We start from the raw sequence: 15448 nt of genomic DNA, 5'->3' as shown, positions 1-15448 counted from the left end.
CTGAATGGAGGTAACCAAAAGGTGTGTGGACAAAAAACTGCTGCCTGCCATCGCAGTAAAAGATGAGTGTTGCCCCCCATCAAACCATCAGCCAATGTGGCTAGCCCCGAGGGGAATTCAGGGTGGAGAAAAAGAGGCTACTAGCCTTAGAGAGTTAAGGTGCATATCAAGGAATAATTCCAATAAGCCCAGACTCTTGCATCTTCCCATACACAGAAAAGCACTAAAATCACTAACTTGAGATGTCTGTTTTTGTGACTAGCAGTAATCTTGCGATGTTCGACTACATGTTTTTTTCCCTGGCAAAAACTGTTATACATCCTGTCTCCTCCCTTATCTCTTCGGGACAGTTCCTCAGAGCTTTCTGAGAGGCTGTATCCCAGGCTATATAGGGCCAGGGGTCAAGCTTTCTACCTCACTGGATTCCTCTCTCTGTCTATGTTTAGTTCAGGGAGGCTAAGTGATACTGGTTCATCTAGCCTGGTTACCCCAAACTACTCCAAGCCTGAAGCCCACTGGTCTTCCACCAGACCTTTGTCTCAGCCCTGGTTGTGAGACTTTGGGGATGGGGAAGGGGATGCCCTTGAGAAAGGCATGGAGAGGGAGGGGCCAGCACTGGGCTGGCTGGTAGGAACCCAAAAGGGGAGTGGCCAGTGCATCCCAGGAAGTTCTCCCAAGGCCCAGAAGTTGGCCGCGGCCATCAGCGTGTTGGACTCAGGGGACTTGGTCATAGTCCTGCTGTAGGACCTCTCCGGTAAAATGCGAGCGATCCTTTCAGCTCTAAAACCCTCCAGGATTCCCTGAACATCCCCCAACACTGCCCTTCAAATCCCCCCTCTTGCACAGAAGTGAGTCCTCGCGACAGCGCTACTGAACAGCGCCCTCTAGTGGAACCTTGTGTTCCAGCCGTAACCCCTCTGGGGGCAGGGATGACGGCGGCCGCCTACGATAGGGGGCTTTTCCGTAGAGACCCAGACCACACTAGTCCTCGGAGCTCCTACTGTGTGCCAGGCACGATCAGCAGCTGTTAGGTACTGGCAGCAGTGCAAGAGCCCGGGCCACGCCTGTCTTGTTCACCACTGGGCCTCAGCACATCGTATTGCCAGCACATACTAAATATTCCTTACATGCTTTTTAAATGAATGAATGAAGAAACAAATAAGATGCAGTGGCTGGACCTTAATGAAACCAGTGTGGGGACTGGTCTGTGTTACTTCAGAGTGCTTGCATGAGCAGAAGTTAATTTGTGTCTTTTTAATTAAGCTCAAGCTAACAGGCAGCTGAGTACAGTGTTAAGCACAAGAATTCAGGAGTCAGACTGCCTGGGTTCAACTCCTGGCCACTTAACTCTATGATCTCGGATAAATTACTTATCCCTCTTCTGTTAAGACAGGGATACCTTATTGTATTGCCATGAGGTTAAAATAATTAAAATTTGTAAAGTACTTAAGAGAGTACCTTGCACATACTTTGCATTCTGTTAGTATTTAAAACAAAACAAAACAAAAACAAGGGAAACTTGCTAAACAAATGGGAGTGATGCCCAACAGTGAAGTGGCTAAGTGATGATGTACTGAGCTGCCCATAACCAGAGGCATGGGAGGATGCATTAGCTCTTTAAGATAATCAATAACGACTATTATCTATTGAGCACTTAATGTCATCCAGCACTATGCTAAGTATTTGCACTTATTATCCTATTTTGTTTTTACGATAACTCTGTGAGGCAGGTATTACGGTCACCTCATCATTTAACACAGGAAACAGAGGCTTTGTGACAAGTTGAGATTCCTCAGTGTGGAGCTGTTGATTCTGAGGTGAGTCATGCTCAGAATTCAGGGAACACCCGGACGCCCAAGGTCATGTGGGGCATGGGAACCATGAGGAAAAGGCAGGTGAGCAGTCTGTGGGCTGGAGGGAAGAGACTCCAGGACTGGCCAGAGCCCAGGGCTTGGTGATAAGAAGCCCTTTGTGTTGGGGCCCAAAGGCAGAGGAAGGGTGGTGGTGATGGGGAGGCTAAGGCAGCCTTCGTAGCAATCTATCAATCAGCCAACCAACCCACGAAGCCAGAGACACTCTTTATTTGGCAATGAAGGGAAGGGAGGGGTTGGCAGGTGGCTCCAAAGGCCCCGGGTGCAAGACAGCGTCTCAGCCTGTGCAGGAAGCTCTCCAAAGCAGGACAGTGTCCCTGCAGAGAAAGAGCTGGGAAATCCTGGAGGAGGGAACAGCGGGTAGATGGGATGAAACACACCAGTGGTGGGGTGGGCTCGGTTCCTTGGCAAAGAGGAGACAAGCCTTTCACAGCAGTGGCAGGATGGAGGACATGAAGGGAGAGACACATCTAGAGGCGAAGAGGAAAGTTTTGCTTTTATGATGGAAAAAAAGGGGGGTTTCAGCTTTGTCTTTATAATAGAAAAGCTGAGATCATTAAGTCAAGGGCATGAGGGACTGAGTTTGGAGGCTTGAGAAAGGCAGGGTTGGTAATAAGCCTGAGTGGGGTGTCCTAGGAGAGCAAGAGAGGCAAAGAAATCTTGAGTCCCAGGAGGCTGAGCTGGGGAAGGAGGGCAGGAAATCAGGGATGCTCAGCAAGACGGTCATTAATATGTAGGGGAGGTGACTGCTAGCCCAATCTCACTGCTACTCAGGCCCCTCATTTTCCCATGAGAACCCCAAGACTGGGGGCTATAGGAGCTGTCTTATCCACCTAAGAGTAATTCTTTCTCCTTGTCCAGCCATGAGAGCCACTACCCAAGAGCGTGTGGAGCCCTCCCAATGGCCCCAAAGGGCTCCTTGGGCTTCAACATTTGGAATGCTCTCTACCCATCTCAGATATCCCATTCCTTCTCCACACTGACTCTCAGGAAGACATCGATGGCCAAACAGGGGCATGGCTGCAACCTCCAGACTGCTTTCTTGGATCGATGGGACACCTTGCTTCTAAAGCATTCCCCAGTTATCTCACAGGCCTCTAAGCGGGCATCAGATGAACACTGTGACTTCACTTTCCAGGTGGGAGAGTGGACTCTATCAGGTTCTGCATCATTTGCTAGTGGCATCAGGCTGTCAGCAGTTGTCTTGATATTAAGGCAAGAAGTGTCTGGTGCTGTGGTCTGTACCTCCCTCCACCCCTTACCCTGCAGGACCACTCCCATCATTATCCTCACTGTGGGGTTCCGGGGGGGCAGGGATGGCAAACACTTGAAACACACGTCTCATCGTGCCCTAATCTGGCACTAGGGGCAGACATCAATAATCTATCGTGTCGTGTTCTCAACACGGTGCTTCAGGCAGCAGCACAAAACAAGTGCAGCTGGAACTCCAGGTGAATCCTTTTTGTCATCCTGTTTGCAGGATGGGTAGCTCCAGCACCCTTCCTTCTATGTCTGTGAAGCGGGCTGGCCACAGGTCAAGCTGTGAAGGCGTGAGGTGTGGCTTTGCCTCTCAGCCCCTCTTCTGCCACCCCATCGCCAGAGCTGGGTTTTCTCCCGAAGGGCACTTGTGCTCCCACCCACTCTCCTCAGGGTCCTGAGGAGCTAAGCAGGTAATGGGGTCACTGATTGGCCATGGTGGGAGGATCAATGGGTTCCAATCACAGCCACATCCCCTCCACTGCCTTCATCTCTCTGAGGCTCTTCTATAAAGGAGACAAATTATACCCACCTGTGGACCCTTGGCCCCAAGACTGAGGATCAGAATGGAAGTGAGCCCCTGTATGTGTAAGATTTCTAAATTGAAACCATCTTTACCAACCTAAGAAAATCTTACTTTTAATCCCCAGCACCAACCCTCCCACACATCTTAACAGGGGGCTATGGGGGCACAACTTTCTGGTCTGAAAGGAGTAATCTGATAGTGGGATTTTTAACTGGCATAGATATTTGGGGACAAGTTGTACCTTGTGGCACCCTCAGATCCCACCTCATGCTGCCGCAGAACTCACATGTGTAAGTATGGTGCTCAACAGGTGATAAATAAATAGTTGATAAAGGGCCTGGCACTTTCGCTTTAAGAGCACTCTGTTGCTATTTTAGTGGCATCTGCATGGCTATACCAGTGAGGCTTTGTCACCTTCCTACCTGGCAGACACTGCAAACTCCTTGCTTTCCCCCGCTTTCTAATCAAGGGCTAATGATGGAGGGTAGCTTGCTGGGCAGGGGACCATGGTGGATAGAAGGTCTGTCCAGGCTGAAAACACCTAAGTCTGGGATCATTTCGCCCATCTCTGCCACCAGGGCAGGGATAGCAGAGCCAAGCCAAGCCAAGGGGAGGGTTATTTTTAATCCCAAAGATGCAGCGTTTGAGAACAAACAGCCCCATCCCTGGAGCATCTGCCAAATGAGTGTGGGCCCGGAGGTGTCAGGCCGCGGCTGCTTCCCGGCTCACCAGGCCCCTCCAGAAACCAGAGCTGGGCAGCAGTGTGTATTTTTAAACAAGCTGACTTGCTGTGGCCTTTGAGGGCCACCAGGTCCTGTGAGGACAGAGTGGGAGCCCCACGCACCGTTACCTTTAAATCCAGTCGGGCCCTAACCCAAGATGGTGCCTAGCGTCCCCCGCCGCCCATGTTCACATTGCCTGGAGCTCCCAACCTCTCCACCTGCTGCCTTGTTTCCATCCCAGCCCCAAAGTGCTGAAGGCCACTTGAGAGTACCATTTTCCCTTCTTTTATATTTTCCTCTTCCCTTCCTTTACTCTCTGTAACACAAATAACTCATACTCACTGTAGAAAAATTAGAAAATTGAGATGAACGAAAAGAAAAGAAAAATCCCTATCATCCCCCTGACCCTATCCCACTGTGGGTGAGGACCAGCATTTGTTAATACTTGGCGGATATTTTCCCTGACTTTTTTCTATGAATAGTTTTTACATATAAGGTATTTATATTTTCAAAACGTGAATCTCACCCAAGGCCTGGCACTGGGGAAACCAGGATGGCTCCTCATTCAGGAAGAATGCTGACATTCTCTCCCACTGAGGTCCACAGGCTCTGTGGCCGGGATTGTTAGGATGTCACAGGGAAATGTTTAGCCCCGTGCCTGTTCCATACGAGAGGCTCTCCTCTCCATACTCATCTTTCCCAGCAGGAATCATTTTGCCCGTGTCAGGCTTTGTTTGTGCGCTTAAGAAGGCAGGCTCTGGGCTTCCCTGGTGGCGCAGTGGTTGAGAATCTGCCTGCCTATGCAGGGGACACGGGTTCGAGCCCTGGTCTGGGAGGATCCCACATGCCGCGTAGCAACTAGGCCCGTGAGCCACAACTACTGAGCCTGCGCATCTGGAGCCTGTGCTCCGCAACGAGAGGCCGCGATAGTGAGAGGCCCGCACACCGTGATGAAGAGTGGCCCCTGCTTGCCACAACTAGAGAAAGCCCTCGCACAGAAACGAAGACCCAACACAGCCAAAAATAAATAAATTAATTAATAAACTCATACCCCCAACATCTTAAAAAAAAAAAAAGGCGGCAGGCTCTGGAGTCAGGAAGCTTGAGTCTAAATCCTTGCTCTGCCTCTAAATAACTGTGTGAAGTTGGGCAAGTGGCTTAACTTCTTTGTGTCAGATTTCCTCATTTGTAAAACAGGGATGAAGAGAGGATACACATTACAGGTCTGGTGTGAGAATTCAGTGAGCTAATACTGAAGGTAGAGCGACCAGAAGAGAGGCTGGCACATAGTAACTGCTCAATAAATATTAGTTCTTATTCTACTATAATGGTTGTTTTTTCAACTCTGAGGGAGTACCTCCTATGTTTCAGGCACTAGCCAAGCTTCCTGTATGATTCTGGGCAAGTTAATTCACTGACGTCTTTCTTACTTCATCCAGATAGGGGCTCAAGGCAGTTGGGGAATGAGATGGGGAGTAATTTGGGGTGCTTGGCTACCAGGAGGTTTAACACATTTGCATTATGGGGTCACTGGAGCTCATTAACATATTGGAAAAATGTTAAAAGCCATGTTGCTTTCATTGGAGCTCTCACATACCCACCACTCCAGTTGTTGAAGGCTGATCATGAGTACATGGGGGTTCACCATGGTATTTGTGCCACTTTTATGTCTGTTTGAAAACTTCCATAATAAAAAGTTAATATGTATGTATATGTATACATATATGTATGTATGTGTATAATATACACATCCTGAAAAATCTACATCACTCTATTTACTTTCATACTTTTTCTGTATTGCTTTAATATATGTTTTTAAAATGTTTAAGGATCTTTTTTGTTAATCAAGACCATTAAAACCATTAAAAATGCTTCCCCCCTGAGACGCACTGGTGTTGACAGAAGCCACGGCTGGTCCATAACAGGGTCTTGACTCTGGGCTGGTCGTACTCCATTGCACTGATGACGTGCAGAATTCCCAGCTGACAGGTGATGGCGACAAAGGGCAGACACGCTCTGGCACCTGGTGCCAGGCTGCCCCCCTTCCTTTACCTTCCCTCCCAGTACTGGCTTCCAGCCCTTATTTTGGGTCACACTTGTATCTTTATCAATGCCGAGTACTTGGTGTGCCCAATTAAAACTCTGAGAACAGAGGAATTGGAGGCTAGAGACACCCATCGGATCAATCATAGAACTTTCCACCTCAAGGTTAAGGGTCCCTGACGTCCGTCCCCTCCCTCTTCCAGGCCAGTCAGCAGGCTGCTCACCTCCTCTTTCTCCCTGCTTTTGGCACCCCTCCAGACTTTTGACAAAAACACAGATGTCACACCCTCTGTTGCTACAGAGGACCAAGCTCACCTTGCTTTTGTGATCATCCAGATGCTTCTGTGCTCATCCAGGTGCTTTGGCTGCTTTTGTTGCTACCACCGTTGTTATTGTGAATAAAGCTTCCAATTATTGGTTGATTATTGGGCATTCAACATTGTTCATCCATGGGCATGGCCTCATTTAATCCACACAACAGCCAACAAGGTAAATACTATCATCCCATTTTTCAGATGAAGGCGTTGAAGCTTACATAGGCTGAGTCATCAGGATCACAGAGCTAATAAACGGAAAATGAAATCACAGGCTGATTCCAAAACTCATGCTCTTAACACTATGCTAATTAGAGACTATTTTCCATCCCCAGAAAGAGGAGAGGGGTGTAAAAGAATGGCTAACTTTCACTAGGCCTACAGTTTTGTTGTTGTTTTTGCGGTACGCGGGCCTCTCACTGTTGTGGCCTCTCCCGTTGCGGAGCACAGGCTCCGGACGCGCAGGCTCAGCGTCCATGGCTCACGGGCCTAGCCGCTCCGCGGCACGTGGGATCTTCCCGGACCGAGGCACGAACCCGTGTCCCCTGCATTGGCAGGCGGACTCTCAACCACTGCGCCACCAGGGAAGCCCTGTTGTTGTTTGTGTGTATCGTAAATAGAGACCACCATAAAGTCGAACCCCTTGCTGTCTGGGCCATTCGTCTTCCATAAGGGGGCCCTCAAGGCGCGCGCTTGCTTGCGTGCGTGTGTGAGCGCGTGCCTACGCGCACTTCTAAATGTATAAGTCCACAGGTAGAGGACTGTCAGGTAAGACTCTGCCTTCAGCACACACGGCTCCTGCCTCACCTCTGACACTCATCAGCCCGTTCTCTTGAGCAACCCACTTCCCCTCTCTGGGCATCAGTTTCCTCACCTGTAAAATAGCGATAACAAACCTTAGGTTACCGTCACCAAGCACATTCAATGAGATCCCAAGTGGCATGTGCCCAGCAGAGTGCCTAACTAAAGCAGAGCTCGAAAAAAAACGGTACCCCTTCACGCATTCCCCAGCACTGGACGAAGCGTCCCCCAAGCGGGCGGGGAACTGGAGAGAAAATGGCGGGGGGGCGGGGCCTAGCGTCAGCGCGTGCGCACGTCATGGGGGACGGCGCGCCGCAAGGCTCAGCCCTCCTGCTGGAAATTAACCCGTTGTTCTGAGGGCTTTGGCGTAAAGTTTGCCCTCCCTGCCTCGGTTTCCCCATCCCCTCGCCCAGGGTGCTGGCCGGCTCCCCCCACACTCTCCACCCTGCTCCTTCTTGTGCCCACTGCTCTCAGCTAAAAAGAAGATCCTGTTCCTTGCCCGCAACACAGGCCAGAGCCACGTGTGCTGGGCTACAGGTGGTCTGCGAGACCCTGGCGGGCTTCTGGTCCAAGAAATTTGGACACCTGTGCTGTGAACCACTTTCTCTTAGGAAACCTAGAATCAAGGGCCTTCCTGACGCCCTCTCCCTGCCAAGGACGCACGCGGCGCGCGCGCACACACACACACACACACACGCAGAGACAAACACGCAGACTCAAACACAGACACATACAGATGCACAGACTCAGGCACTGGCTCGCTCCCAACCCCCAGGCCCAGCCTAATGCCTGTCGGTCCCACCCCTGCAGCTCTGCCTCCTTGGTCTAATAAGGGTAGGTGAGAAAGGGTCCTGAGATTCCAGAGAGATTCGCAGCGCGCTCCTTCTAAGGCCTTTCAGTCGAACGTTCAGCTCTGGGCAAGCGTCCGGGGCCAGGAACCCCAAGGCTGAGTCATGGGTTCCTCAGCCCCAAGTCTCATTTCTAGACCAGTCCAGATCCCGGGCCTTTCAAAAAACTCACAGGTCGTCCCTCTGAGTCAGCAAAGGTTCCCACAGAAACTCCATTTGGTGTGGATTTAATCACAGGGTGTTTTTAAAGCCTCATCTGGAGGTAATTTGGAATTTAAATTACCAGGATGAGGATATTTTTACCAGAAGAAGGGCTTGGAATAGTTATATCCTGTCAGTTATTGATCAACCATTTCCAAAAGATTAAAAAAATAGTAAGACCTATTTTACCAAATATGTTAGAAAAATTCCCTCAGGATTTGGTCATTATTAGCGTAACTGATATAAATTGTTCCACAACACTTAGGAATGTGTTCCATGACACATTTCACGAATTTTCTAAATCAAATTAAATCATACTTAGACCCCCACCTACCAGGACCTCAGATAATTCAATCCCAGCCACTTTTCAGGGCCCTTCACTCTCCTTCCACGCAGAACTCCGAGTACTTCAGGATTCCCGAAACTTGGCAAAGGGCACCAGGTCTGTGATGGTCACTGCTGAGTTGCCTATGGTCCAAGCCCTAGTAGACCAGTTAGAGGCTGCTGTTGCTGCCCACAGCAACATCTCCAAACCAAGGGCCCCCAGACATCTCTTCCCCCTTCTTAGGCCCTCCCCAAAGGCCCTGCCACCTCCAGAGTGCCTGGTGGAGGCCCAGCACTCAAGGGTCCTGCCAGCCTTTAATGACCTCTGGCCCCCAGGCCCCCTCCCCAGCCCTCTCCATCTCTAACAAGTAGTGTTAAGTCTCCAGACCCTTAGAAAATCTAAGGCCTCTAACTCTTCCCTGGGGCAAGAGAAGCCCAGCCCTCCAAAACACAGGGGCCTCTGGAGAGGAAGAGGGGAAAATACCTCACATTCTTTTCCAGTGAGCCTGCAGAAGAAAAACAGACATGGTTAATTTCTCAATCACAGTAGTCCCTGACTTAGGCAATAATTACCTGATTTACCTAGTAATCCACACTCTGTGGGGAGTAGATAGAGCCGTGGGCCCAAAACAGAAACAAAAACAAAAACCCTTCTTTAATAAAGGTTATGAAATCTCTTTGCTTCTGTAATTTTCAGGGTCTCTCTAGAATACTCCTGTTTGGACAGAGATGGGGTCAAACCACACAGATACCATCTAGTTGCTTGGTGTCCAGTAGCTTGCTCTTCTTCATGGAAGAACTGTACCCCATATGAGGACTGATGAGGTTGAGATAAGACGTGCCACTGAAACTCAAGTAAACATGGGCTAGCTTCGACTTGCACCCAACACCACATAACACAGTAGAGTTTGTGGTTAAGAGGAATGGCTGTGGAATCAAACAGACCAGAGTATGAGTTCTGGCTCCATCCCTTTTTGGCTGTGTGACTTCAGGCAAGTTACTTCACCTCTCTGAGACTCAATTTCTCTAAAATGTAGGTGATAAAGTGCCTCATAGGATTATGTGAAAGTTAAATGACAGCCAAGACACTGATGTAAGTTCATGCTGGGAGGAATACCCTCTGCTTCAAACACATAACAATGATATATGATACATAAAGAGAAAATTAAAATGATACAGCCACATTCAAAAAACACTATTAACATCTCTATAGACAAGGCTGCATTCTATATACCTCCTCTGAGGGTCTGTAGTGGGTCCCTTTGCTCATGGTGGTGATCAGCTTTCCATTCAGCCCCCTCCTCTACTCTTCCTGGAATCATTTCCTAAAATAAGCTGCCAACAAGCCCTTATCTCAGACTCTGCTTTGTGGGGGGAGTCTAGGCTAGCTGGAAAGGAAAATAACAATGAAGCAAAGAAAAGGAGTGGTAAATAGAAAACTAAATATGGCAGAAATAAGTTAAAATATATTAGTCATTATAATAAATGTAAACAGATAACCTATTAAAAGATAGACTCGCAGATTAGATAAAAAATGAACAAAGTTTATAAGAAGTATACCTAAAAAAAAAAAAAAAAAAGAAATATACCTAAAGCAAAACCACAAAGAAAGATTGAAAATAAAAAGTTAGAAAAAGATATACCCATCCAATGCAAACCAAAAATAAACGTGTGGTTATGGATTGAGTTGTGTCCCCCAAAACAATATGTTGAAGTTCTAACCCCCAGCCCCTCAGAATGTGACCTTATTTGGAAATAGTCATTGCAGATGTAATTAGTTAAGATGAGGTCATACTGGAGTAGGATGGATCCTTAATCCAATATGATTGGTGTCCTTATGAGAAGAGAGACACACAGACACATAGAAAGATGGCCATGTGGTCGTGGAGACCCAGATTGGAGTTATGCTGCCACAAGCCAAGGAATGTCAAGGGTTACCTGAAGCTAGAAGAGGCAAGGAGGGATCCTCTCCTACAGGATTAGGAGGGAGCACAGCCCTACTAATACCTTGTTACTGACATTTAGCCTCCAGAAACATAAGAAAATAAATTTCTGTGGTTTGAGTCACCCAGTTTGTGGTAATTTGTTATGGCAGCCATGGGAAACTAATACATATGCCTAGCAATATTTCTATCAGACCAAATAAAATTTAAGCCTAAAGTATACATCATAAAAGCAACATCCCATCAAGAATATATAATGAGGGGCTTCCATGGTGGCACAGTGGTTAAGAATCCGCCTGCCAGTGCAGGGAACACGGGTTCGAGCCCTGGTCCGGGAAGATCTCACATGCCGAGGAGCAACTAAGCCCATGCACCACAACTACTGAGCCTGCGTACCACAACTACTGACACCCTCGCACCTAGAGCCCGTGCTCCACAACAAGAGAAGCCACCACAATGAGAAGCCTGTGCACCACAACAAAGAGTAGCCCCCACTCGCCACAACTAGAGAAGGCCTGCGTGCAGAAATGAAGACCCAGCACAGCCAAAAAAAAAAAAAAGAACATACAATGATTATGAATTTGTATGCACTTAACATGACTAAGTTATAAAGAGAAGTTGATTAATTCATATTCTCAGTAGAATATTTTCAATATACTTTTATCAGGATCTGATGGATCAAGTAGATAAAAAAGGATAAAAGTTATGTAAGATATGAAGAGCTAATTTAGTTAACCTGATCCAGTATAGATATGTAGAAGCCTGCATCTGAAAAAAGAATATATATCCTTTTCAAGCATACATTGATCACTTTAGCAAAGGAAACCTCAACAAATTTTAAATAGCTTGTAGTATACAAATCATATTTTCTATCCATAATACCATTAAATTAGAAATAAAAATACCCCTAAATATATTGTGGATTAAAGATAAAGTCTTAATAAAAATTACAAAACATTTAGACTTGAAAAACTATGAAAAAAATACATAACAAAACTTGTGAGATGCAGATAAAGCAGTACCTAGAGGTAAATTTATAGCTTTGAAGTACCCTTTGGGAAAACAAGATAGAACATAAATGAATTAAAATTTTAATACAAGAAGCTAGAAAAAGAAAATAAATGAGATATTGCAGTTAAAGTCCTTTGCATAATGCTTGCCACATAATAAGTACTCAACAGAAGGAAGTATTTAATAAATGGAAATTGTAGTTGTTGTTATTCTATCAATAACTTCCAATTAAAAGAGCTTGTCTTTATAGTATTAAGTAAAACTTTCACAAGAAATTTGTGATTTATAATAAGTGTATATTTGATCAACATCCCTCTTACTGGCACGGAGCTCCCTTGGAATTTCCTGTAATGAGAGCAGTACAAGTGTCTTGAATGAGGTGACTTTTGGGAAGCATGTAGGTCACTGAAGGATGGGGACTTGTCACCAGAGGAATCAGTGTGTGATTACAGAGTTAGAACCTTTAGCCCTCTCTGGGGAGGGGAGAGCAGCTGAAGATTGAGTTCAGTCACCAAAGGCCAATAATTCAATCTATCATGCCCATGTAATGAAGCTTCCATAAAAACCCAAAAAGATGGGGTTTAGAGAGCTTCCAGTTTGGTGAACATGCGGAGGTACAGGGAGAGTGGCAAGCTTGGGGAGGGCATGGAAGCTCTGAGCCCTTTCCCACATACCCTGCCCTATGCTCCTCTTTCACCTGGCTGTTCCTAAAGTATATCCTCTTATAATAAACTGGTAATCTAGTAAGTTAATGTTTCTCTGAGTTCTGTGAGCCATTCTAGCAAATTAATTAACCCAAGGATGGAGTCATTGGACTCTCCAGTGTATAGCCTGTTGGTCAGAAGCACAGGTGACAACCTAGACGTGCAATTGACATCTGAAGTGGTGGTGGTGGGGAAACAGTCTTGTAGGACTAAGACCTTAACAAGGGTAATCTGATGTTATCTCCAGGTAGAAAGTGTCAGAATTGAGTCGAATTGTAGGACACCCAGCTGGTGTTGGGAAAACGTTTGATGTGGGAAAAAAACCACACACTGGAACTGGCGTCAGAATCTTACAACTATGGCACAACAAACAGAGATATCTCTGTGCCTGGAACTTCAGAAATTAAATTTTATAGTTTTTCATAGTCTAAAAATATTCCAGAAAGGGAAATTCTCTGGCCAGGGTTGGTCTCCTCTGCCTCTATTAACTGTAACTCACTTTTTAGCCACTGAATGGACTAGAGCCTGAACTCAGCAGTGACAGGATATGCATCAGTCAGGAAGCCAGGCCCCTGATGGAGCTGCCCTCTGAAGGACCTTAATAGCATCCAGGGAGTTCCACCATCAATCTTCCTCTTGGAAGGAAACAAGGACTTAAATAATTAGAGAAAAAACTAATCTGGAGGTGGAGTCAAGATGGCAGTGTGGGAAGACTCTGAGTTAGCATCTCCCTACCACTGGCGGGGGACTCTGACACCCAAGGAGACAGGAGGAACCCCAAAGTGAACTGGTAGGACGTAGGGGGACTGAGGGGGGGAGGAGAAGTGGACACCAGGTTTGGCGCCCCTGAGGCCAGGGAGATCAGGAGGGGCCCTCAGGGAGGAACATGAGAGGAGCGGAGGGTGATCGCCTGGCCCACTCATGCATGGGGAGCCTGCTGAGCTCCCAGGCTGATCCCCTGATTTCCAAACCCCCTTCAGGCCACATGGGTCCTTGGGGACATAGGAATGAGGCCAAGGAGAGAACAGGAGAGGCAGGTGGGAGGGGCCCTCCAGGAGAAGCAGAAGAGGAGCAGAGGGCTATTGCCCCACCCACTCGAGCCCAGGAAGCCTGCTGGGATCCCAGGTGAGGTCCCCGGCCCTCTGAGACCAGGAGTGGAGGGCATGCCTGGGCCCCTTCTGTTCCTTGAGCCTAAGCCCCACCCCACACAGCCCCCAGGGCCTTTTCCAGCCCTGTGGGTCCTGAGCATTGGCTCTGCCCACCGCCCAAACCTTGTCCTTGCTTAGGCCCCGCTCTCCACAGCCAAGGCCTTTCCCCCCCTTGTTTTTTCTTTTCCCTCCTCCTCTTTTTTACTATTGTGGTACTGATATACCTTCCAGTTGTTGATTCATCTATATTTTAATTTTTATATTCTTCCTAACATATCTGTTAGTTTCTTAGTCTAATTTTATTGTTTACTTTGTTTTGTTTTGTTTTTTTTGCAGCCCCAGGCAGCTTGTAGGATCTTGGTTCATGAGCCCGGGGTCAGGCCAAAGCTCCTGCGGTGGGAGCTTTGAGTTCAAACCACGGGACTAACAGACAACCTCAGACCCCAGGGAATATTCATCAGAGAGGTCTCATGGAGTTCCTCATCTCAGCACCAAGACCCAGCTCTACCCAATAGCCTACAAACTCCAGTGTTGGAAGCCTCAGGCCAAACAACCAGTAAGATAGGAACACAATCCCACTCATAAAAAACAAAAAATAGATGAGATGGCAAAATAATATGTCACAGATGAAGGAGCAAGGTAAAAACCTACAAGACCAAATAAATGAAGAGGAAATAGGCAATCTACCTGAAAAAGAATTCAGAGTAATGATAGTAAAGATGATCCAGAATCTCGGAAATAGAATGGAGGCATAGACTGAGAAAATACAAGAAATGTTTAACAAAGATATAGAAGAACTAAAGAACAAACAAACAGAGATGAACAACACAATAACTAAAATGAAAAATACACTAGAAGGAATCAATAACAAAATAACTGAGGCAGAAAAATGCATAAGTGAGCTGGAAGACAAAAAGGTGGAAATAACTGCTGAGGAGCAGAATAAAGAATGAAAAGAATTGAAGACAATCTCAGAGACCTCTGGGACAACACTAAATGCACCAACATTAGAATTATAGGAGTCCCAGAAGAAGAGAAAAAGAAAGGGTCTGAGAAAATATTTGAAAAGATTATAGTTGAAAACTTCCCTGACATGGGAAAGGAAATAGTCACCCAAGTCCAGGAAGCACAGAGTCCCATACAGGATAAACCCTAGGAAAAACACACCAAGGCACACAGTAATCAAACTAACAAGAATTAAATTCAAAGAAAAAATACTAAAAGCAGCAAGGGAAAAACAAAAAATAACATACAAAGGAATCCCCATAAGGTTATCAGCTGATTTTTCAGTGGAAACTCTTCAGACCAGAAGGAAGTGGCAGGATATACTTTCTCTTTCAACCAGAAAGAGAAAGAGAAAAACCTACAACCAAGATCACTCTACCCAGAAAGGATCTCATTCATATTCAATGGAGAAGTCAAAAGCTTTTCAGACAAGCAAAAGCTAAGAGAATTCAGCACCACAAAACCAGGTTTACAACAAATGCTGAAGAAACTTCCCTAAGCGGGAAACACAAGAGATGAAAAGACCCACAAAAACAAACCCAAAACAATTAAGACAATAGTAATAGGAACATACTTATTGATAATAACCTTGAATGTAAATGAATTAAAGGCCCCAACCAAAAGACACAGACTGGCTGAATGGATACAAAAACAAGACCCATATATATGCTGTCTACAAGAGACCCACTTCAGACCTAGGGACACATACAGACTGAAAGTGAAGGGATGG

General features: G+C 46.6%; 1 long non-coding RNA gene across 2 annotated transcripts in view; it reads right to left on the bottom strand.

The window, feature by feature from the left end:
• LOC137230240 (uncharacterized) overlaps window positions 1–9367 on the bottom strand; it is a 118419-nt gene extending 109052 nt beyond the window's left edge. The window contains exons 1-3 of one of the 2 annotated variants that reach the window (XR_010946049.1): window positions 8337–8867; window positions 7541–7607; window positions 6735–6981 (exon numbers count right to left, since the gene is read on the bottom strand). This is a non-coding gene — a long non-coding RNA (uncharacterized lncRNA). Of the gene's footprint in view, window positions 1–6734; window positions 6982–7540; window positions 7608–8336; window positions 8868–8917 lie in introns of those variants that run through there. The other variant, XR_010946048.1, reaches the window with a different exon arrangement.
• Window positions 9368–15448: the final 6081 nt, after the last annotated feature.

The sequence above is a fragment of the Pseudorca crassidens genome, chromosome 1 (genome assembly GCF_039906515.1).
Source record: "Pseudorca crassidens isolate mPseCra1 chromosome 1, mPseCra1.hap1, whole genome shotgun sequence".
Taxonomy (NCBI): Eukaryota; Metazoa; Chordata; class Mammalia; order Artiodactyla; family Delphinidae; genus Pseudorca; species Pseudorca crassidens.
Note: the sequence above shows the minus strand (reverse complement) of the source record. Positions and strands in the feature narration are given on the sequence as shown.